Source organism: Saimiri boliviensis, chromosome 8, assembly GCF_048565385.1.
Source record: "Saimiri boliviensis isolate mSaiBol1 chromosome 8, mSaiBol1.pri, whole genome shotgun sequence".
Taxonomy (NCBI): domain Eukaryota; kingdom Metazoa; phylum Chordata; class Mammalia; order Primates; family Cebidae; genus Saimiri; species Saimiri boliviensis.
In genome coordinates this window covers 121,041,855-121,065,343 of record NC_133456.1, presented here as the reverse complement: position 1 = coordinate 121,065,343, position 23,489 = coordinate 121,041,855, and the positions used below count along the sequence as shown (strand labels likewise).

The 23,489-nt window shown below is 40.3% G+C and overlaps 1 protein-coding gene across 5 annotated transcripts in view; it reads left to right on the top strand.

Annotated features, from left to right (window-relative positions):
* MPP7 (MAGUK p55 scaffold protein 7) overlaps window positions 1-23,489 on the top strand; it is a 232,469-nt gene that overhangs the window by 8,479 nt on the left and 200,501 nt on the right. Inside the window, exons 1-2 of one of the 5 annotated variants that reach the window (XM_074405160.1) lie at window positions 20,427-21,428; window positions 23,170-23,253. The exons of 2 other annotated variants lie outside the window; for them this stretch is intronic. The gene's annotated coding sequence lies outside the window, so the exon portion shown is untranslated. Of the gene's footprint in view, window positions 1-16,282; window positions 16,490-20,426; window positions 23,254-23,489 lie in introns of those variants that run through there. 2 more of the 5 variants (XM_074405161.1, XM_074405159.1) reach the window with 2 other exon arrangements.

Genomic DNA, 23,489 nt, shown 5'->3' with positions numbered 1-23,489 from the left:
TCACCTCTGGCTATCCTTTCATTAGTGAAACCTCTTTCCTTTACTGTCTTGTCACGATCACTGTCTTATTTCTGTTGTAGTGGTTATCACACTCCTATTATCATCTTATTTGTTTACTTCTTATTGTTTTCTTCACTAGGACATCAACCCTAAGAGGGTAAGGACTTGATCTTTGCTACTGGGTCCCTGGGTTGGGATGGAGTTCCTGGTTTATGGAGACTGAATACCTGCTGCTTCGGTGAAGGCACCTCTGATGCGGAGCTGCCCCTCTCTGCTTCCTCCTGAGCTCAGGGGCTCAGGCTGGAGTTAGCACTCACTTCATGGCACATCGTCATGATTGGCCAATGTAGAGTCTCCTACCTTATTTTATTTGTATCTTTCCCCTTCATCACCTGTCCCCATTCATGTTCTACCTTGGCCCCATGAGACCCTCTCTCTCTCGTGTGTGCATAATTCCCTTAAGGACGGCCAGATTGTTATCTCGTTGACACTCTCACTAGCTGCTGCTTCCTGCATTCTTGCTGGCATGTGGCGTTTTCTGACCTTATAATTTTTTTCCGATCTGATGCGACAGATGGAGCAATCCAGCACAAAGTGATATGTTACTGTTCTTATTGCAAGCATCTGATTACTAATGCAGTGCGGTATCTATTGTATACTGTGTGGGTTTTTCCTTGGGTGAGCTGAGCATTTATATGTCCTTTGCCTCTTTTACTATTAGCTTTTCGTATCTCTTTCCCATTTATCTGCCCTAATTTTCAGCAGTTTTCTTTTTCCAAGAAAAATTTTAGCAGTTTTCTTCTTTTTCTCGTTAGATTTTAAATGGTATATACATCTTAGTTTTTTACCTGTCAGATTTTTTTCTTTGAAATATTTTTTTAGATAGAATCTTTAATTTTGTTATGATCCATCCATTTTTTTTTTACCTTCAGAATCTTGTATAGGAAATATCTATCCATTCATATTTACCAAAGTTATGTTTCTACATTTTCTTCTATGACAAGCCAATTTTCCCATATCTCATTTGTTAAATAACTTAGTGGTTTGTGATACTACCTGTATCATATGCTACCTGTATCATATATATATATATATATATATATATATTTTTTTTTTTTTTTTTTTTTTTTTTTTTTTTTTGAGATGGAGTTTCGCTCTTGTTACCCAGGCTGGAGTACAATGGTGTGATCTTGGCTCACTGCAACCTCTGCCTTCTGGGTTCAGGCAATTCTCCTGCCTCAGCCTCCTGAGTAGCTAGGATTACAGGCACACACCGCCATGCCCAGATAATTTTTTCAATTTTTAGTAGAGATGGGGTTTCACCATGTTGACCAGGATGGTTTCGATCTCTTGACCTCGTGATCTACCTGCCTTGGCCTCCCAAAGTGCTGGGATTACAGGCTTGAGCCACCGTGCCCGGCCCCATATGTTAAGATCCACATACTTGTATACACACACACTCAGACACATACACATATTGTCTGTCTCACCTTTTTAGGCTCCCTGCTCTGTTCTGATCAATTTGTCTGTTTCTGTTCTAATTTTACAGTAGTTTTTGCTTTTATTTTTATTGCTACAACTTGTTTATGTATCTTTTTTTTTTTTTTTTTTTTTTTTGAGATGGAGTCTTGCTCTGTTGCCAGGCTGGAGTGCAGTGGTATGATCTCTGCCCACTGCAAACTCCACCTTGCAGATTCAAGTAATTCTCCTGCCTCAGCCTTCTGATTAGCTGGGACTACAGGTGCACACCACCACATCCAGCTAATTTTTGTATTTTTAGTAGAGACAGGGTTTCACGATGTTGGCCAGGATGGTCTCGATCTCTTGACCTCGCCATCTGCCTGCCCTGGCCTCCCAAAGTGTTTGGATTACAGGCATGAGCCACTGCACCCAGCCTGTCTATCTTGATATCTAGAAGAATGAGTCCCTCCTGTGTTCTTTTAAAAATATATTTAACCTGGTAGTTTTCAACCATGGTTTTATATTAGAATTTACTAGGTAGCTTTTAAAAACCATATATCCCATTGACCACAGAGGAACTGAATTGTAATCTCTAGGCAGTGGAGTCCAGCAGTTGTATTTCTTAAAGCCTCCTCCAGAGATACTGATCTATGATCCGAGTGGAACTCACTCATCAGTAGTATTTATGTTTTATTCAATGGAGGTCAAATTTCTTTTTCTGTAATGATCTCATCTTCTTTGTTACAGTAATTCCTAGTTATTTCAGTTTTTGTTTCTATTGTGAATGCCATTTTTTCCCTGTTTTATTCTCTATTGTTTATTTCCCCTGGTGTAGGGGAATCTTACATATATACACATATGCTACGCATTACTTAACAGGGATATGTTCTGATGAATGTGTCATTAGGTGATTTCGTCCTTGTGTGAACATCGCAGACAGCACTTACACAAATGTAGATAACATACCCGACTACACACCTAGGTATATGGGATAGCCTATTGCTCCTATGCTACAAACCTGTGCAGTAGGTTACTGTCCTGAATACTGTAGGTAACTGGAGCATGATGGTATTTGTATATCTAAATGTCTGTAGACATAGAAAAGGTACAGTAAAAATATGGTAGAAAAGATTAAACATGGTCCACCTGCATAGGACACTTTGCATGTGTCTGGACTGGAAGTTGCTCTGGGTGAGTCAGTGAGTGGGTGGTGAGTGAATGTGAAGGCCTAAGGCGTGGCTGTACTCTAACTACTATAGACTTTATAAACATTATGTCTAGGTGACACTACATTCATCTAAAAAGTATTTTTTCCTTTAACAATAAACTAAGCTTAGTTTACCTTTTTTGCTTTATAAACTTTTCAGTGATTTTTAACTCTTTTTTTTCCTTTTCCGAGACAGAGTCTTACTCTGTTGCCAGGCTGGAGTGCAGTGGCATGATCTCGGCTCACTGCAGTGTCTGCCTTCTGGGTTCAAGCAATCCTCTTGCCTCAGCCTCCCGAGTAGCTGGGGCTACAGGCGTGCTCCACCTCACCCAGCTAATTTTGGTCTTTTTAGTACAGCCATGATGTTGGTCAGGATGGTCTCGATCTCTTGACCTTGTGATTAGCCTGCCTCAGCCTCCCAAAGTGCTGGGATTACAGGTGTGAACCACTGTGCCTGGCTGGTTTTTAACACAAGCATATTGTATAGATGTACACAAATATTTTCTTTAAAATTTTTTATAATCAACGTATAGAATTTGGTGAGTTTGGACAAAAGTATACACTCCTATATTTGGTATTATAAAATATGCTAACATTTAAGTCCATAAGCCAATATTTTCCAAATTATGCATGAGTAAGAAAGATCCAAAATGAAAGATAGACCAATGGATTTAAATACAACAAAGTGAGAAAAGTTTACTGATATGGTTTCAGATTCCACACTGCAAATAAACTTTAATGTATATTACATTTTCCATCACCACAATCCAGGTGATAAACATGTCTATCACCTCCAAAGTTTTCTTGTGTCCTTGTGTTTTATTTTTATTTTGTGTGTGTTAAAAACACTTAACACAAGATCTACCCTTCACAAATTTTAAAGTACATGATGTCATCTTATTAACTGTCTGCATATTGGGAAAGCTGTCACACTCTTGGTAACAGATACAATTTTTCTAAGTGTCTAATTTTTGTTTGAAGGCTTGACTTTTATCATTGGCAACAAATATGTTAGTGATTTTTTTTTTTTTGAAGCAACAGGCTCATTTTGCTTTTGAGAAACTGCCAAATACGTAACTTTCAATAATAATACTTTCAGTGTTTATTTCATGTAAAAATCGTATTCTGTAAACAAAAAAAGCTGCTAGTTCAGCTTGCTGATCAGTTGGCATAAATTCTTTTCCTTGAGACAACCTCCATACTTCAGTATGCCACACAACTCCTTCCTGTAAACTTTCTATTTCAGCACAAAGAGTATTTTTAAAAGGCACATACTCAGGGGTTGAGATTTCACGCAATTGCTAATGTTCACTGTTTCATCAAGGATATTTTTATACCTTCGTTTTTTTTTTCCACTGTGAGCTCACAGTGGTCGTGATGACCTATACTGGTGGTGCCACTGCCTTGGTTCATGCTAAGGGACCAGCAATTTTACACACCCTCGCTTTGATCATCATCAGTGCTTCATGTCGATCTGTGAAAGTTGTGAATGACCATTATAATGATAGTTTTCATGTCATGGACATCCCAAAAGGTGCCTGAGGACCCCCAAGGTGTCTTGAAGCACTTTGAGAGCAGCTGGCTTGCCAGTTCAGTTGAAGGTGGGCTCCTCACAGTGATCTGTCTCTTGCTCAGCTGCATCCAGCTTCTCCTTTGCTTATCACTCCAAAAGTTGTCCTTTTAGAAGCCGGGACCAGCTACTTCTTGGCTCAGCTGTGCTGTAGTTTTCCAAGTGAAAGGAAGTTTAGTAACACTAGAAAAGAAAATGTTTTTGACATAGGCAACTCCTGACATGTACAAAGTTGTACATTTTGTCTTATCACAATAAATAAATACATCCATAAACATACTTACACTTGATAGACTTTCCTCATCTTTTAAGATGAAGATAATCACAAAGAGAACATGAAGAAATGTTCTGTTTATTTATCAAGAAGTATTTGTTTGGTCATCATAATTAAATTAAAAAAAAAACAAAAAACAAAACCAGGCTACCACCAGTTGTAATGCTTTTTATTTAATGAAGGGTTTAACATGTTCTTATGTTCTTTTATTTCCTGTAAATAGTAATCAGATCTTGATTTGATTCAATTTCTCTTTTTCAGCAAAACTGCTTTGTAGCTAGTGGCCTGTACTTCTCACCACTGTCAGGTGATGTTGATTGTCTTGATTTTTGTAGTGTTCATGACCATTGATAACCATTGCCTAGATCCATTATTTTATCAAGGGTTTGCAAGATGATGATATTTTTATTGTTTTTTTTTAGTTATTAGAATATTTTTATAAAGAGAAACTTTCCCTCATAAACTCTTTGATATCTAGTTAGTACAGAAAAGGTAGGTTCGATGCCTGATTCTTTCTGTTTGTTTTTAAAATCAGTTTTCAATATTACGAATTGGTTCCTTAGATTATAGAACAGGACTGTTCAGGATGTGTGAATTAAACTGGTTTCTACATCATTTTTCTTGGAAACATCAAGCTAAATTGCACTGGTTTTTAGAAGCAAATCTAAAGGAAACTATGAATAGAAAAGTCCTTTTGTTATATTCTGAAAGTAGCTTAATTCACTTGAAATAAAAAAATAATGGCAGAAACATCTCAGAGCTGTTAAATTGAAATTTTAAACAATTAAAACATTTGACTGGTCACAGTGGCTCAGTACTTTGGGAGGCCGAGGTGGGTGAATCATGAGGTCAGGAGATCGAGATCATCTTGACCAACATAGTGAAACCTCGTCTCTACTAAAATACAAAAAATTAGCTGGGCGTGGTGGCTCATGCCTGTAGTCCCACCGGCCTATAGTCCCATGCTACTTGGGAGCCTGAGGCAGGGGAATGGCTTGAACCCAGGAGTTGGAGGTTGTAATGAGCCAAGATTGCATCATTGCACTCCGGCCTGGCGACAGAGCGAGACTCCGTCTCAAAAAAACAAAAATCAAAAAACAAATACAATTTAAAACACTTGTTCTTGTTTTTAGAATGAGGTATTCATTGCATGTAATTATCCTTTTATGTATCTTATATTGTATTTTGAGAGCTGATTAAAAAATGTATAAAGCATCTGTGCCTTCAAGCTTCTTGTAGTACAATAGAGTAGGTAAAAAGTTGACCTCTGTCCTTATCACACAGATTTGTTACAATCATTCCATGGGTGGAATGACAAACAAAAGTTCTATTTACTCCAATGTTCCCCCCTCTTTAAAATTCATAGTTTTGAGAAATGGCTGATAAAAAATCAGGTAAAGTTTCCTTTAGAAAAAAGGGAAGCAATCAGTGAAACCTATTATGTAGAAGGCAGTCAGATGGGACTGAAGACGTCCTATTGGAATTAGGGTGAGAGGAATGGAAGGGAAGGCAACTTTCTTCAGCCTTCAGCTTCAGGCTTTTCACTGGCTTCTTCCTGTTAATGCCGCCTGTAGCTTGAAACAGGTCCTCCTGCTTCAGGCCAGACCTGTTTTTAAGCTGCTCCTCCCTCCTTGAATTCCTTCTCATAATTTGAGTGATTGCTGAATACACAAGACTTGGTGCCTAGACAAGAAAAGATTATTTAAGTGTCTGTGTATATTTGTGTACTTCTCCTGGGAACCGGTTAGCAGCTGTCCTTGATCAGCAGGGATTGTGGTGACACTGGCTTTTCCTGTGTGCTTCCTCTCATGTGCATTTCAGAGCAGTATCTTCAGTAAAGTACTTTATTTAATCATTGGTGACTGTACCGACTATGAATCTCACTACCGAGATCTGTTCAGTTGTTTTCAGTTCAGTGTCTTTCACTTAATAAATGATAACTAAAGTGATTTTGACTTGGCTTCTGTTATTCCTGGGTGCTTCTAATTTCCATTTGGGTCTGGAACTGGGTATTTAAATTTACTCTTATTTTTGCATATGGTGCTAAAAGTACCCTTTGGGACAGGCTATGAATGATATGGCAAGGCTGCTTATCAAAATAGACATTTTCCTGTCTAATAACAGTTTTGGAATGAATGAAAGCTTTGGGGCCCGGGTGTGGTGGCTCATGTCTGTAATCCCAGCACTTTCGGAGGTTGAGGTGGGTGAATCACTTGAGGTCAGGAGTTCCAGACCAGCCTGGCCAATATGGTAAAACCTTGTCTCTACTAAAAATACAGAAATTAGCCAGGTGTGGTAGTGGGCACCTGTAATCCCAGCTACTTGGGAGGCTGAGGCAGGAGAATTGTTTGAACCTGGGATGCAGAGGCTGCAGTGAACTGAGATTGCACCACCACACTCTAGCCTGGACAGCAGAGTGAGACTCCGTCTCAAAGTAAAATAAAGCACTGGCCATTGGAATGCTTTAATAGATTGGTACAAGCTTGGTGTTTACAGAGAAGAGCTGTCATTTCTTGGTTCTTTACTCTATGCCAGGTACTGTGCTATGCAAACCCTCACTAGATGTCCTTTGAGTATTGCCATTATCATTTACAAATAGAAAAGCAGAGTCAGGGAGAAGTTAGGTGATTTCCCTTTGGGGTCATATAACTAGGAACTGGTAGAGCCAGGATTCAAACCCAGGTTACCCATTCTTCTGTACATCAGAGACCAATGCATGAGAACTGTGGGATTTGAATTCATATTGGAAGTTTCCTCTCCTTTATGCATCTTTAATCTTTCTTTGGCTCCTTCACATAATTTGGATAAGCATAAGTCCCACCTATTTTGACAAGTGCCTTAAGTTATTCTACCAACATGTACCTCTTCCCAGGAGAAGGTTGGGACACATTGAAAAGTAGCCTGATGCAGGCACGAAATTGTCATGAAATTGTATGTTTCATGTAAAAGATTAAAAGTCACTTTCCGCTGTGTGCAATTGACACACCAGAAAGAGGTAACTTTTTTTAATGCCTACCCCTATCCACACACTACCTCAGGTTGAGACACAGGCTATAGGACTTTCCAGTCATGATCATATATGGAATTTAGTTAATTCACTGAATTGTGTAGTGGGGTCAGGTTGAGAGGAGATCACTGACAGAACAGGCAGGCAATAGTGAGGAACTGAACTAAGGAGTAAGGGGTAGTAGGGCAGAGATAGATTTAACACAGATCTGAACAGTGTAAGGGAGAAGATTTGATGACTGGTGATGGAGAACTTAGTTCCTCCATTTCTGGTTTCTTCTTGGTTTCTGCCACTGATTTTCTTTATGTTACTGTCCCTTAATTGTGGGAGTGACTTTAGCCCTTGATCCAGTTACTCACCCCCACATTCCCAATTGTGTGTTTACTCATTGTCTTGGTTTCAGTTATCATTTCTGAGTGGCTTCTAAACTGTCTGTGGCTTTAATGAGCTCCAGTTCAGTGAATCCACCTGAGTCCTAATTTGCTGTAGCAGATTTGCATTGCTCAGTAGTTATATCCTGGATACGTGAATATCTCAGAGTGAGTACATTTGATTTTAACTGCTCTTCCTCCAAAGCCAGCTATAAGCATTTTTAAGTGGTACGCAGATTGATAGGAAGAGAACATTCCCACATCCGCTGTCGATGAGGCTCAAGTTCCTATTTAATTAGCCAAGGGTCCTGAACAACCCTGGAATAGGGCAGCCACATTCGCTAGAGAAGAGACAATATACTGAGGTGTACCTTTCTCTGGCCCCTTGGTGCCCAGTAAGGCACACAACTGCCTGTGATAATGTCGCAGATTACATCACAGTGCCAATGGAACCAACAGGAACCATCTGTGCACTTCCTTTTACGGGGATGTTCATGAACAGCAGGTTCTCCTAGGCTTTGAACGAAATTTAGCTTCTTCAAGACCAAAAACTCTTTTGTGAAGAGATAGAAGGGTTGGGTGTTCTTAGCAATGACTCTGCTTGTAGCCTTCCAGTGTCCTGGGAGGTCAGTTTCCACAGCTCTCTTCTTTGCTTAATTGGTATACATTGCCCTGGGCATGCAACTGAAAACCTTATGGCCATATGGTTAAGAATGTAGACTGTAAAGCTAAACACGTTGGCTTCCAAATTCCAGCCCTGCTTATTGCTGGTCTAATGAATTTAGACAAGTTATTTATTCTCTCCAAGCCTCCATTTTTTAATCTGAAACAGACTAATTAGAGTACCTGCCACAAAAGTTGGTAGTGAGAATTAAAGCCACATTTGGTATGTGCCAGGTACTGCACTAAATACACATAAGAACTATTTAATGTAGTGCCTGGCACATACCAAAGGTCAGTAAATTGGAGTTGCTATTCATTATTAATTAACAGTACTGTTGGTTAAATACCTGAGAAAAGCTGGTTTTTTTTTTTTTTTTTTTTTTTTTCCATCTCTGCTATCTGGTCAGTAACCTGATATTGTCATCTCTTCCTACTCATAATGTCTCATGTTGTCATTCTTCTACTGAGTTACTGCTGCTACCTTCTTTGAGGAGATATTTATTACCTCTTCGTTGTGTGTGTTGGTATAGAAGTCATCTTTGTTTTTAGAAATGACCATTGGGTCAGGTGCAGTGTTTCATGCCTATAATCCCAGCGCTTTAGGAGGCCAACGTGTGTGTATCACTCGAGGTCAGGAGTTTGAGACCATCCTGGCCAATGTGGCAAAACCCCATCTCTGCTAAAAATAACAAAGATTAGCCAGATGTGGTAGCATGCACCTGTAATCCCAGCTACTTGGGAGGCTGAGGGAGGAGAATTGCTTGAACCTGGAAGGTGGAGGTTGTGGTGAATCAAGAGTGTGCCACTGCATTCCAGCCCAGGTGACAGAGTGAGACCCTGTCTCAAAAAAAAAAAAAAAAAATTGATTCTTTGGATGTACTACACTGAATCTAAATTACGCAGTTTGCCTTTCTAAGCCTATCATATTGAGGCCTCTATATGATATTTTCCATTACTCTTATTTTTCTTTTACATACCCGCCACTCTAGTCAGACACAGGAATGTGTTCAAGGCATGCATTTTCTTTCTCTTTTTGTCTAAATTGGCACCCTGTATTGTTTTGCCAGGCACATGCCCACTTGTTTCTCGTGGCACAGTTTGACCCCGTATGTGGAGGTCGCCTGTGACCTTTGTCTGGTCTGTGCTTTCCCAGGGTCTGAGATGATCGGGGTCTTGGCTGTTGCATCTTCTCTAGGCCATGCCCTAGCCTGCCTTTAGGAGTCCTTGATTCTGGGAAACTTTATTACTCTGTTGCTGTTATTAATCTGGAGTCAAGAGTACTAGAAACCACACCAACTTTTTTTTAATGCCTAAACCCTGTTGAAAGGAATTCTGTTCCTGAAGTTTGGACTGCGTATGACATCACTATACTGTCAGCCCCCTGTGTGTGTGGGTTCTGCATCTGAATTCAACCAATGGCAAATCAAAAATATGAAAAAAATGAATGGCCATTTCTGTACTGAACATGTCCAGACTTTTTTTCTTGTCATAATCCCCTGAACAGTATAACAGCTATTTGCATAGCATTTGCATTGCATTAGGTATTCTAAGTAATCTAGATATGATTTAAAGTGTACAGGAGGATATGCACAGGTTATTTGCAAACACTGGGTTATTTTATGTCAGGGATTTGAGCATCAGCAGATTTCGGTATCAGGGGAAGTCCTAGAACTAATCTCCCACATATACAGAGGAATGACTATATAATTTCGTTACATCGTGTTGTTCCTAAAACAAATATAGAACGGGTACACAGTATGCTTCCTTTATTTTTTGTCCTCTTAAGTGTAGCAGTCTTGGCAGTTGCTGCACTTAATCTCTGGTAAGAAGAAGTGCAGTCACACATGAATGAGCATGCATTCCTCCTTGTTCTTTGTAAGGTCCCATTGTCCTGGTTTACCAGGGGTGGCTTGGGCATGTTAGCGAGACACAGACCTTCCTAAGTGGTTGCCCTGTTCAAATAGCCTCGTCTCACACCTCATTCTTACTGTGGCTCATGATGGTCATAATAATTCTAAGGAATCCCTTAGCCACAGTTTAGACTTGATTTTTCTTGGGTTTATTGGTGGGAACATTTTAAGACTAAGAAATTAAGTGAAAGAAAAATTAATAGACATGTCTTTGTGGGCAGGGATTTTTGTCCTTAAACTTACATCCCTGATGCCTGTACAGAAAAAAGTGATATTGTGAGAACTTTTCTTTTTCTTTCTTTTTTCTTTTCTTTTTTTTTTTTTGAGACAGAGTCTTGCTCTGTTACTAAAGCTGAAGTGCAGTGGCACGATCTCAGCTCTCTGCAACCTCTGTCTCTCAGGTTCAAGCGATTCTACTGCCTCAGCCTGCTGAGTAGCTGGGACTACAGGTGCCCCCCCCCACATACCCAGCTAATTTTTATATTTTTAGTAGACATGAGGTTTTGCCATGTTGGCCAGGCTGGTCTCAAACTCTTGACCTCAGGTGATCCACCTGCCTCGGCCTCCCAAAGCGCTGGGATTATAGATGGGAGCCACTGTGTCCGGCGGAGTGCTTAAAGAACTTGCTGTGCATTTCTGTAGTGAGCCAATGACAAACCCAAAGGACTAATCAGAGATTCACCTCTTAGAAGCGAAAAGATCCACTAACCTGCAGAATGTCTCTATCGGTGACTTGAGGAAGGACTTGGAAAGGGAATGATTAGGGGTAGGAGGGAAGACATTGGATTTATTTGGGAGAACTTTTAGCAGCTTCCTCTTTCGCGAATCTTCCTCTTAGTGAGATACTGAGGCTTAGTGCCCTTGCCTAGCTGCTGCCACTGGAAAACTTGCCCGTAGTTAAGCCCCACCCTGTAGATTCACTCCGGGAGATCAAACCAGCATTTAGATCTGCTAATTATGCCATTTCTATTTCAAGAAATAGACGTCGAGTCCAAAATAGAAATTGGCTGCTTGCTTCGCCCTGTTCACCCTGGAGTTATTCAGGCAGAATATGTCAGATATGTTTCATGTGATATTTTCATTAGACGAGAGATATGGATCCTTTTCTTTCCTTCTTTTTTAAATTTGGGTAACATTTCAGAAATAATAAATGGCAAAGCGAATACAATGAACAACCTATGACTTTTACCTCCAATTAACAGACGCTAACATTTTGGTGTTTTTTTTTTTTTCAGATTTTAAAAATATGGAATAAGTGAAATGTTACAAATAATGTTTGAAATATACTTTGTTCCCCTTTCCAGTTCTCTTCCCTTCTCTTCTTAGAAGCATTGTTAATATGAATTTGTATATATCCTTTTATCTTTTTCTAAATTTACTTTTGCTATATATGAATATTTCCTTATATTAAGGGTCTGTACAGTGTTATATGTTCATTAAAATAAATGATACACTATGTTTCATTCTATTACTTGCTCTTAAAATTTTATCTATTTTGATAATATCTAGCCATGATGATACAGAAACCAGATGACATTTTAGTTTTTTTGTGGTGTTTGCAGGTACCCTCTTTAAGTACCTGGTTGCTCATGTAAATCCATCAGTACCCCTAACGTTTCCTAAAAATCTTTATTTCTATGTCTTAAATTGATTAGAAATTTAAAAATGGATACCCCCAGTAAGTTGAAAGCCTGATGTTTGGCAGAAACTTCCATATGCATTTTAGCAGGCTGTCTTAATATTTTGTGTTCCAAAAAGATACTGCAAAGATAATGCAGTGGGTGTGGAATCGTTTGCAAAGGACTTGAGTAGGAGGCAGGGAGTTTTTGACTTGTACTAACATACATAGAAGTGCTGTTGCTAGGGCCACTTTGGGAACTTGTTATTGTGTGGGAAAGTGTTATGCTATTAAAAGTTTTATTTTTCTTTTTTTGGTAACAGTGTTACTTTTCTATATTAAAACAATATTCTCTTTGGTTTAAGAAATATGCATGGATATAAAATTGATATTTATAATATTAGTCTGGCTCTGTTCTTCTTTTTCTTCTTCTTTTTTCTTTGAGACAGAGTCTCACTCTTTTGTCTAAGATGGAGTACAGTGGTGCATTCTTGGCTCACTGCAACCTCCGCCTCCTTGGTTCAAGCAATTCTCCTGCCTCAGCCTCCTGAGTAGCTGGGACTACAGGCACGTGCCACCATACCTGCCTAATTTTTGTATTTTTTAGTAGAGATGGGGTTTCACCACGTTGACCAGGCTGGTCTTGAACTTCCGATCTCATGATCCACCTGCTTTGGTCTCCTAAACTGCTGTGATTATAGGCGTGACCAGCCTGGCCCTATTCTTCTAGCCAAGCTTTGGTTTCATTGCCTGGTAGTCTGTTGGACGTTTTTATGTGGATAGCTCTTCATCTCACTTAAAAGATCAAAAATGGAAAAATAGGTCCACTTTTTCATGGACTCCTTTTCTGTTTAGGGTACCATTATTCTTTTCATATCTAAGATTCAGAACTGTGGACTTACCTTTGAATCCCAACACCTCTTTAATTTCTCACTTTCGGACCTGCTTTTTTTCCTTTAACATTCTCTTGCACACTAATCTCTTGTATTCTAATCTCATCACTATCATTCTAGTCTAATTATGCTCACTTCTGACCTAGATTACTACAGCTGCTGATTTGCCGAGTATCTATGCAGCCTTCAGTTTACCCTGTACCCTGTTATTAGGTTTTAAAGCGTTCCTTGCATAACATCATTTTTACAGAGGACTTCCTCGTGGACTTGTAAAGGCTCTGAAGTTCCTATATTCAAACCGTAGTTCTACCAATTGTATGACCTTAAATATGTTGTAAATCAAGCCTAGACAACCTGTGGCCATGGACCGAATACAGCTCAGGATGGCTTTGAATGCGACCCAACACAAATTCCTAAATTTTCTTAAAACATTATGAGATTGTTTTTGTGATTCTTTTTTTTCAGCTCATCAGCTGTCATCAGTGTTAGTGGTTTCTGTGTGGCTCAAGATAATTCTGCCAGTGTGGCCCAGGAAGCAAAAAGATTGGACTTAGTTCCCTCATGAGTAAAATAAGACACTAGTAATAGTATTTAGATGATAGGGTTGTAGTAGGCTTCCTTCCCTCTCCTCCCCCCTCTCCTCCCCCCTTCCCCCTGCCCCTTCCCCCTCTCCCTCTTCGTTTCCTTTCTCTCTCTCTCTTTCTCTTTCTCTCTCTCTCTACAGGGTTGTAGTTACCAGTCTGCCTGCCTTTCTTTCTTTTCTTTCCTTTCTTTTCTTCTCCTTCCTTCCTCCCTCCCTTCCTCTTTCCTTCTTTCTGACAGGATCTTGCTGTGTCTCCTAGGTAGAAGTGCAGTGACATTGCTTACTGCAGTCTTGACCTCCCAGACTCAAGCTATCCTCAGCTTTCCAAATAGCGGGGAGCACAGATGGGTGTCACCACACTAGGCTAATTAAAAAAAAAAATCGTAGAGACAGCATCTCACTATGTTGTCCACGCTGGTCTCACACTCCTGGACTCAAGTGATCTTCCTGCTTTGGCATCCCCAAGAGCTGGGATTATAGGCAAGAGCCACCACACCTGGCCTGTAGTAGGTTTTAATTCATACAATATGTGTCAAGTCCTGTAGCTGGCACAGTCAAAGATAAGGCGATTATTCCTTATCCTATCAAGTCTTAATCCCATCACCCAGATCCCATTTTTCTCCCTAGGTGCTGCTCTAAAATAGTCAGCTTTAAACTTTTCAAAACATAAACCAGTTCTGTGATCAGATCAGTGGCTTTGTCCTTTGATTCCTTTCCCCTCATATCAAACCTATGTGAACATGACTGAAAACAAGCAAACATGCCCATGTGTGGATGCCTCCGTAGTTTTTCATCTGTAGTGTCTTCTGTTTTGCTTACATTCTACTCATCCTTTAGTGATCCAACTCACAGACTTACAGTGATATAGTATTCTGTTTATGTAATGTCATCTTGTATCTAACTCACAGACTCTTACAGTGATATAGCATTCTGTTTATCTTTATGTAATGTTATCTTGTTTGTTTGCTACCTTGTATCTCATCTCAGCTGTAAGTCCCATCTGGACTGGGCTATTTTAGATTGCTTTGGTAGCCTAACGAGTGCTAAATATTTATTAATGTCTTCATAACATCTTGCTACTTGGTAATGTTTATGCTTGTTGTAAAAAGCATGTAACAAGGCCAGGCGAGGTGGTTCACGCCTATAATCCCAGCACTTTGGGAGGCCAAGGTGGGTGGATCACTTGAGGTCAGGAATTTGAGACCAGGCTGGCCAACACGGTGAAGCCCTGTCTTTACTAAAAATACAAAAATTAGCTAGGCGTAGTGGTGTACACCTGTAATCCCAGTTACTCAGGAGACTGAGGCAGGAGAATCCCTTGAGGCCAGGAGGTGGAGGTTGCAGTGAACGGAAATTGCACCATTGCACTCCAGCCTGGGTAATAGAGACTCCATCTCAATATATATATATAAGGAAGGTGGCAGGACATGGTCATTGATTGGATATAAGAGGTAAAGGAGAGTTAGGACTCAACAGCATGCCTAAGATTTCTGCCTTGGGCATCTAGGTGGACGGTCATGCTCTTCAGGGAGAAGAAGGTATGTTGGCAGAGGGGTAGGGCTTGGGGAGGTAGTGGAAAGACATGCTCATTTTCAAACATGTTGTGCTTGAGATGCCTACACATTAAGTGAAGGTAATATTTGGTTATATGGTGGATCTGGCGTAGGGACAGAACTGGAGATGTCAGCTTGGAGGTGATAATTGCAGCCAAATGTCTTGTTCTTCAGTGGGAACATTTTCACGTTCAACAATGCCTTTTACTAAATTTGGATTATGAACATTTTAAGCTGATTTCATCCAGATGTATTGAATTCTGATTACAGAATTTAAAGGTACTGTGTTAGGCTCTGGGCAGTTACAAAGATGAATACTGTCTGGTTTCCATCTTGAGACCTTCGAATCTAAGGATAAAATTGAACTAAAGTGTATTAAATATGGCTAGAAAGTCACATAATCAGAGTTGCTTATTTGTGCTGATTATTTGTGATATAGAATTTGATGGTATAAACAAAAAAACCAGGAAGGGATGGTGATGAAGATAGTTTATTTTCAGAGGTGTTTAGGTTTTTTTAACCTTTTCTGTAGCAGGCAGTAGAGAGAAAGCCATCCAGGCAGCCTCCTATGTGGTCCAGGATTTGAGCTGTGTTATACTTTAGTCTGGTAGTATAGGGACTGTGTAAACACTGGGTGGATGGATATGATTACCCTATAAATCTGTTTCATTTGTTCTGTTGGTTCTGGGAGCCAAAGAATCTTCTAATTTATGAGAGGGCTATCAGAAAATTAGTACATTTTACGAAACCATGTTATTTATTTTGTTTCTGTGGTGTTTTAATGTTGTATGAAATTATTGTGGTTGTTGAAGAATGTGGGGCAGAGTTTAAGAAGCCTTGGTGACTACAAATGTAGTACTTAAAAAAATTTTATTTTACACAGATGGGGTTTCATGATGGTCTCGAACTCCTGGACTCAAGCCATCTGCCCGCTTTGGCCTCCCAAAGTACTGGGATTATAGGCACGAGCCACTGTGCACAGCCTTTTTTGTTTGTTTCATTTAGAGATGGAATCTATGTTACCTAGGCTGGACTAGAACTCCTGGGCTCAGGCGATACTTTGACCTCAGCGTCCTGAGTAGCTGGGACTACAGGTGTGCACCAACATGCTCAGCTTATAGTATTTTCTGATCCACATTCTGAGATATATGCATCTTTGATTATTTGTACAGGGACAGGAATAAAAACCTGGGAGGTCTGGTGGATGCAGAACTTGACATTGTTACTGCAAAGAATAACTGCGTTCTGCAAAGAAGAGGAACTTCTTTCATTGCGTTTGCATTTGATGGTAGCTCTTTTGATGGCGATTTGCCTGAAAGTAGCAGAAGCCTTAAATTCCTTGCTTTTATAGTCTCTGAACGTTTCTCTTGAGCACGAAGGTAGGTGTGGATGAGTGAGCTGGAATGTAAGAGTGGGTAGAATGTTCTCAGTTCATTGAGGTTACTCCTCTGTAGGAGAGGCTGTGCTGAGCAATAGCTTATGTCTGTCTTCAGTTATCTTGTAACGGCACCAACAAAGACGTCATCTAAGAAATCTTGACAAAATACATTGATATGAATGCCTTTAATCTTTTTTGGGTCGTGTTCTTTTTCTAGACAGAATTCTTTTGTAGTTGTACCATAAGACATGGGAAAAACTTCCTGGTTAATTTAGGGCACGTTGACTTGCAGTCTCTTTTTGGTGATTCCAGATTGGTTTTGAACTGTTAATATCAGCTAATATTGTTTATGATTTAATATAACATTTTGGGGCCAGGTGTGGTGGCCCACACCTGGAATCCCAGCACTTTGGGAGGCTGAGGTGGGTGGATCACTTGAGGTCAGAAGTTTGAGACCAGCCTGGCCAACACAGTTAAACCCCGACTCTACTAAAAATAAAAAAAATTAGCTGAGTGTGGTGATGCGTGCCTGTAATCCCAGCTGCTGGGGAGGCTGAGGCAAGAGAATTGCTTGAACCTGGGAGGTGGAGGTTATGATGAGCCAAGATTGTGCCACTGCACTCCAGCCTGATGGCAGAGTGAGACTCCATCTGAAAAAAACCCATAAAACCAAAAACCAAAAACAAACCATTTTGGGTTGTTCTATTTGGGCTATAATAAAATCATTATTCTTCATAGACAGTAGTAACAAGTGAGTAAGACTTAATAGGTAAGTGTATTAAATTCAAAAAATGACTTGACTCCAACATCCCCAGGCTTCAGTATCCACAGATACTTTCCCTTTCCCATTCTCTTTCTTTATTTTAAAAGTGAGAGTTTGTATACATGTTTTTAAAAGTAGGAGTAAGAGTACGTATAAAATTAGGATCCAAGCAAATCTTTATGAAAACTCAGTTAATGAAAAGGTGAAATCTAGTTGACTGAGTCATTAATTATATCTGTTGATTATCATTAGCAATTGCTACTGGAATGAAATTATCTTCTAGAAGACATTGCTAGCCTTTAAACGAAAAGCCCCAATGAAAAGCACTTCTTTTCATTGTTTGGGGTTCTAGCAATACCTTAATTACCTCATTTATTATTTTATATACTTATGTCTATATATATGCACATGCAGTATATGTACAGATATAAATAAAACTATTAAAAATAAAATGCATGCCAAAAAGTGCACATTTAGGTGTAGAGCCTGATGAATTTTCACAAATTGGACACATCTGTGTAAATAGCACATTTTAGTGTACATATTACAAATAATTTTCTCTGATTTTATGTAACAGGAAGAAACATTGCTGTAAAGTCATGAATGTAGAAGTGCATTTTAGTTTGGCTGAAGTGAAGATATACGAGTATTCTTACCTCAGGTATTTTTCAGGTTTAGATGCTCATGGTCAAATTACGTGGAATAGCACATTGGGTCTTGATCATTCATTAGTCTGCCTCATTTTCAGAGGAGAATATCGACCTTGTCTCCTTCAGCTTCTCAGAAGCTGCAGCGAGCTGGCTTTTTATTCAAATCTGCATCCTTGTAAGTACCCCAGCTTTCACAGAAGAATCTTAACTGCCCTTAGAACTGCATGTTAAGGCAGCTGGATCTGTCTGTGTATCTGTGAACTTCAGATAAGTACTCTGCAGACATTTCCCAGGGAATGCAAACAGGTGCTCCCTACCTTTCAAAATTTATGAAAGTCTTGCCTGAAAGAAGCAGTATTTAGGGAGGAGTGCCTGAAGGATATGCAGATCATAAATTAGACAAGATAGTTCAAATATGCTCCTGCATCAAGCCAGATTAGCAAGAGAACAGTGTCCTTATATCATGTTTGATTGGCATACCAATAAGCTTTTGCTGAATCTTTAGCTGGTGTGATATTAGTGGGTGCTGTGATGGCTAATACCTCAGAAATCCCCTAATAGTATTATAAATCCTGTGGCCCCACCACCTAATATTTTAATTTCTTCTCAAGTAAAACAAATGTTTTTCAGAGCATGTGACTGTTATCTGACCTTAAATGAAAAGGGATTCCTCAGGTTTCTCTGCTCCTTCCAAAAAGAGAGGCAGCACATCTGCAAAAATGGAAAGATACATTGCAAATTTTGCCTAGAAACCACATTTGGGACCCCTTTTGTGTTGTTTTGAACTATGCACATGAACCGTTTTGATTGATATAATTCTTAAAAAAATTAAAACATCAGTTGCAGGTCATGACAAAGTAGAACAGTTCTGCATGTAATTATGGGTGTGGGTCAGTGGACACCACCAGCTACTTATTTAGCTTACTATTGTGCTAAAAAGTCCACAAAACAGATGGCTGGGGCAGTCCCGCGGAGAGATCCCAACATCGTTTAACGCCACTGGAGGAAAGGCAGCACGTTCTGTTTCGAAGAACTGTGGTTTTCAAAAAGAGCTCTCAGGCTTCAGGACTCCTCGAATACGGCAGCCCAAGCATTACAGCCAGAGGTATCTGATGAACTCCGATTTAACAAGTTCCCCAAAGACATTTTAACATTTTCGTACATCTTTAACAATAATATTTTACTTCCATTTCCTGCTGCATGTTTAAGAAAACCAGGATGGAGGACATTGATGTTGAGCAGGCCCTGAAGATAGAACTGAAGTAGGCACACATGCCCCTCCTCACCCAGCACTAGATGTAAATCGCTGCCCCCCTCCCCGCCCCCCCCAACTTTTTTTTTTTTTTTTTTTCTCAAAGAGACAGTGGTCTTATTATGTTGCCCAGGCTGGTCTCAAACTCCTGCACTCAAGTGATCCTCCTGCCTCTGCCTGCCAAGAAACTGAGACTACAGGTGGGTGCCACTGCTCTGGCTCTCTCCTCCCCCACCCATTAAAACAATGGTTTTAAACATGATTTAAAGCTCCTGTGTATTTTGATTATAACCATGTTGATGTATTAGGCATTAGAGGAGAACCACTGTGATGTTTTGGTGAATGAAAGCATAGTCAGCAATTCTCTTGGCCGAGATTTGCCTTGACCTTAGCTTTATGCCTGTGGAAGGCTTCCCTTTCCTCAAGAACTGCATCAAACCACTCTTCGTCCTTGAAGCTCGTCACTCAAGTCACTCTTTTAACTTGAGTTCTCAGTCTCGTGACATTTACCAGCCTATAAGTCGTTGCATGTGAAGTTGCAATGGGGTCTTGGGAATCATCTGGTTCATTGATGAAGCTTCAAAGATGGGACACCCGGAGGCCTAGGGGATTCTGGGACTGGCTGCTGCCATGTTGCTGTTACTAAGAGAACCAGTAAAACCAGGTCTAGACTTCACATCTCCCAACTCCAACTCAGGTCTCTAGTATCCTATCCTTGCAGAATACCCTGATCTTAAGCACTATTAGTTCCTCAGAGTTTAAAGGAAAATGATCTAATCTTTCGTACTTTGAAGTACTACTTATTAATTTTATGTTTAAAATATTCAAACAGTATATGTGGGAGGCTAAGGCAAGAGGATCGCTTGAGGCCAGGAATTAGAGACCAGCCTAGATAACATTGTGAAAACCCATCTCCAAAAAAATAAAAAGTAAAATTAGCTGGCTGTGGTGTCACATGCCTCTTGTCCTGGCTGCTTGGGAGACTGAGCTGGGAGGATCACCTGAGCCCAGGAGTTGGAGGCTGCAGTGAGTTTTGATCATGCCACCCAGCCTGGGTGACAGAGGAAGATCTCATCTCTCTTTTTTATTTTTGAGACGGAGTTTCGCTCTTGTTACCCAGGCTGGAGTGCAATGGCGCCATCTCAGCTCACTGCAACCTCCGCCTCCTGAGTTCAGGCAATTCTCCTGCCTCAGCCTCCTGAGCAGCTGGGATTACAGGCATGTGCCACCATGCCCAGCTAATTTTTTGTATTTTTAGTAGAGATGGGGTTTCACCATATTGACCAGGATGGTCTTGATCTCTTGACCTCGTGATCCACCCGCCTTGGCCTCCCAAAGTGCTGGGATTACAGGCTTGAGCCACCACGCCCGGCCAAGATCTCACCTCTTAAACAAAATAAAATATAAAAACAAATATTCAAACTGTGAAGACCAAATTATCTGGCTAATCGAAGATTTAATGTTGGTGGAGATTTACTTTAGAATGACGATGGATTGGCTTCTTTTTTTTTTTTTTTTTTTAATTGAGACGGAGTTTCGCTCTTGTTACCCAGGCTGGAGTGCAATGGCGCGATCTCGGCTCACCGCAACCTCCGCCTCCTGGGTTCAGGCAATTCTCCTGCCTCAGCCTCCTGAGTAGCTGGGACCACAGGCACGTGCCACCATGCCCAGCTAGTTTTTCTGTATTTTTAGTAGAGATGGGGTTTCACCATGTTGACCAGGATGGTCTCGATCTCTTGAGCTCGTGATCCACCCGCCTCGGCCTCCCAAAGTGCTGGGATTACAGGCTTGAGCCACCACACCCGGCCAAGATCTCATCTCTTAAACAAAATAAAATATAAAAACAAATATTCAAACTGTGAAGACCAAGTTATCTGGCTAATCGAAGATTTAATGTTGGTGGAGATTTACTTTAGAATGACGATGGATTGGCGTCTTTTATGGTAATAGCTGAAGAGTTTGGGACAGAATCACTACCTAATTTATGCTTACATAAGGTTGGACTGGATTTGAAGAGAATTCAGTTAAAATTGACCACAACTTGTTGAGCATTCACTGTTGTCATCACTGTCTGGGCATTGAGGGTATGGCATCGAATACACTAATTTGTTCTCCTTTTCTTTTCTCTCTCTTTTTTTTTTTTTTTTTTGAGACGGAGTTTCACTCTTGTTACCCAGGCTGGAGTGCAATGGCGCGATCTCGGCTCACCGCAACCTCCGCCTCCTGGGTTCAGGCAATTCTCCTGTCTCAGCCTCCTGAGTAGCTGGGATTACAGGTGCGTGCCACCATGCCCATCTAGTTTTTTGTATCTTTAGTAGAGACGAGGTTTCTCCATGTTGACCAGGATGGTCTTGATCTCTTGACTTCGTGATCCACCCGCCTCAGCCTCCTAAAGTGCTGGGATTACACTCCTTTTCTTTTCTTATTGCTGGAGCATTGGCGTTAGGCCAGCAGGGCACGTCCCTCACCTGCTTCTCCCTAAGGTCCTACGTCAATCAGATGAGCAGGGTTTTGGAAATATAAAGTGTTTATATCACACTGAACCCAAGGCTTCAGTCATAAGTAATCAAAATGTTTAAGGAAACAGAAATAGTTATGGGAAAAGAAAGTCCTTACTTTTGAGTAAAAGGTATATGTAATTACAGGTGGATTTGCTTGTCATGAATATTCCTGAAGGAAGAGTAGTTTCATGAGTCTAAAATATTGGCCCCTTTTCTACAATTGTCCTTTTTATTTTTGTTTTGAGATGGAGTCTCACTCTGCCATTGAGGTTGGAGTGCAGTGGCATATGCTCAGCTCACTGCAACCTCTGCCTTTCGTATTCAAATGATTCTTCTGCCTCAGCCTCCTGGGTAGCTGGGATTACAGGGGTGTGCCATCATGCCTGGGTAATTTTTGTATTTTTGATAGAGTTGGGGTTTTGCCATGTTGGCCAGGCTGGTCTCGAACTCCTGACCTCAAGTGATCCTCCTGCCTCGGCCTTCCAAAGTACTGGGATTGCAGGTGTGGGCCACCGTGCCCGGCCACAATTGTTTTTATAATAAAAATAGTTTTTAGAAATGTAAAAATTAAAATTTGTATTAACCCTTGCCTACAGTTCCTTCCTTGTTTTATCAGATTTTCTCTGGCGCGTTTTGCTCCAGCTGTACCTTCTTTTGAACATATTGTGCTCTTTCCCTCTTCCCAGCCTGAATTCTTGTTGGACCTTCTGCTGGATGCCCTTGCCTCTCACATGGTGGTTCCCTGCCCCACAGTGATTCAGGGCTGAGCTTAATTGCACCTGCTTAGAGAAACATCACCTTTTACCCATTATAGACTATGCCTCCTCTGCATTCACATTTATTATTCTTCATTTGTTTAATTTAATTAAAAAAATTTTTTTTGAGACAGGATCTTGCTTTGTCACCCAGGCTGGAGTACAATGATACATTACTGTTCACTGCAGCCTCAACTTCCCAGGTCCCAGCTATCCTCCCACCTTAGCCTCCTGAATAGCTGAGATTACAGGCATGTACCACCACATCTGCCTAATTTTTAATTTTTGGTAGAGGTGGGGTTTCACCATGTTGCCCAGGCTCGTCTCAAACTCCTGACCTCAAGTGATACACCTGCCTCAGCCTCCCAAAGTGCTGGAATTACAGGCATGAGCCACGGTGCTGGTTCATTATTCTTTCAAACAGTTTTATCTACTTTTCTTTTACCATGTTTATCACATTTTGTACAGGTTGAATATCCCTTATCTGAAATGCTCGGAACCAGAAGTGTTCTGGATTTTATGTTTTCTTTTGGATTTTGGAATATTTGCATTATATTAGTTGCTTGAGCATCCCTAATCTGAAAATCTGATTTCTGCAATACTCTAGTGACCATTTCCTTTGAGCATCAAGTTGATAATTTTGGATTCTGGAGCATTTTGGATTTCAGATTTTTGAGCTAGAGATGCTCAACCTGTGGTATTATTGCTTATTTATTTATTTATTTGACTGTCTGAGTGTTTTGTCTTTTTTGCTTGCTAGATTATAAGCTCCGTGAAGGTCAGATATGTGCCTGTTTTGTTCACCACACTATATCCAACATCTAAAGGCAGCGATTGCCTCATGGTAAATATTCTAATATTTGTTAATTTACTGAATGAGTCCAACTAATGCAGAGGCTAGCAAATATTTTTTGTAAACGCCAGCTAGCAATTCACTAAGCTTTGCGGGCCCAGTGGTGTCTGCTTCAAATATTCCACTTTGCCATTGTAACATAAAAGTGGCCATAGACAAGATATAAATGAGTTAGCACAGTTGTGTTTCAGTAAAACTTTATTTGCAGAAACTGGTGGTGGGCCAAC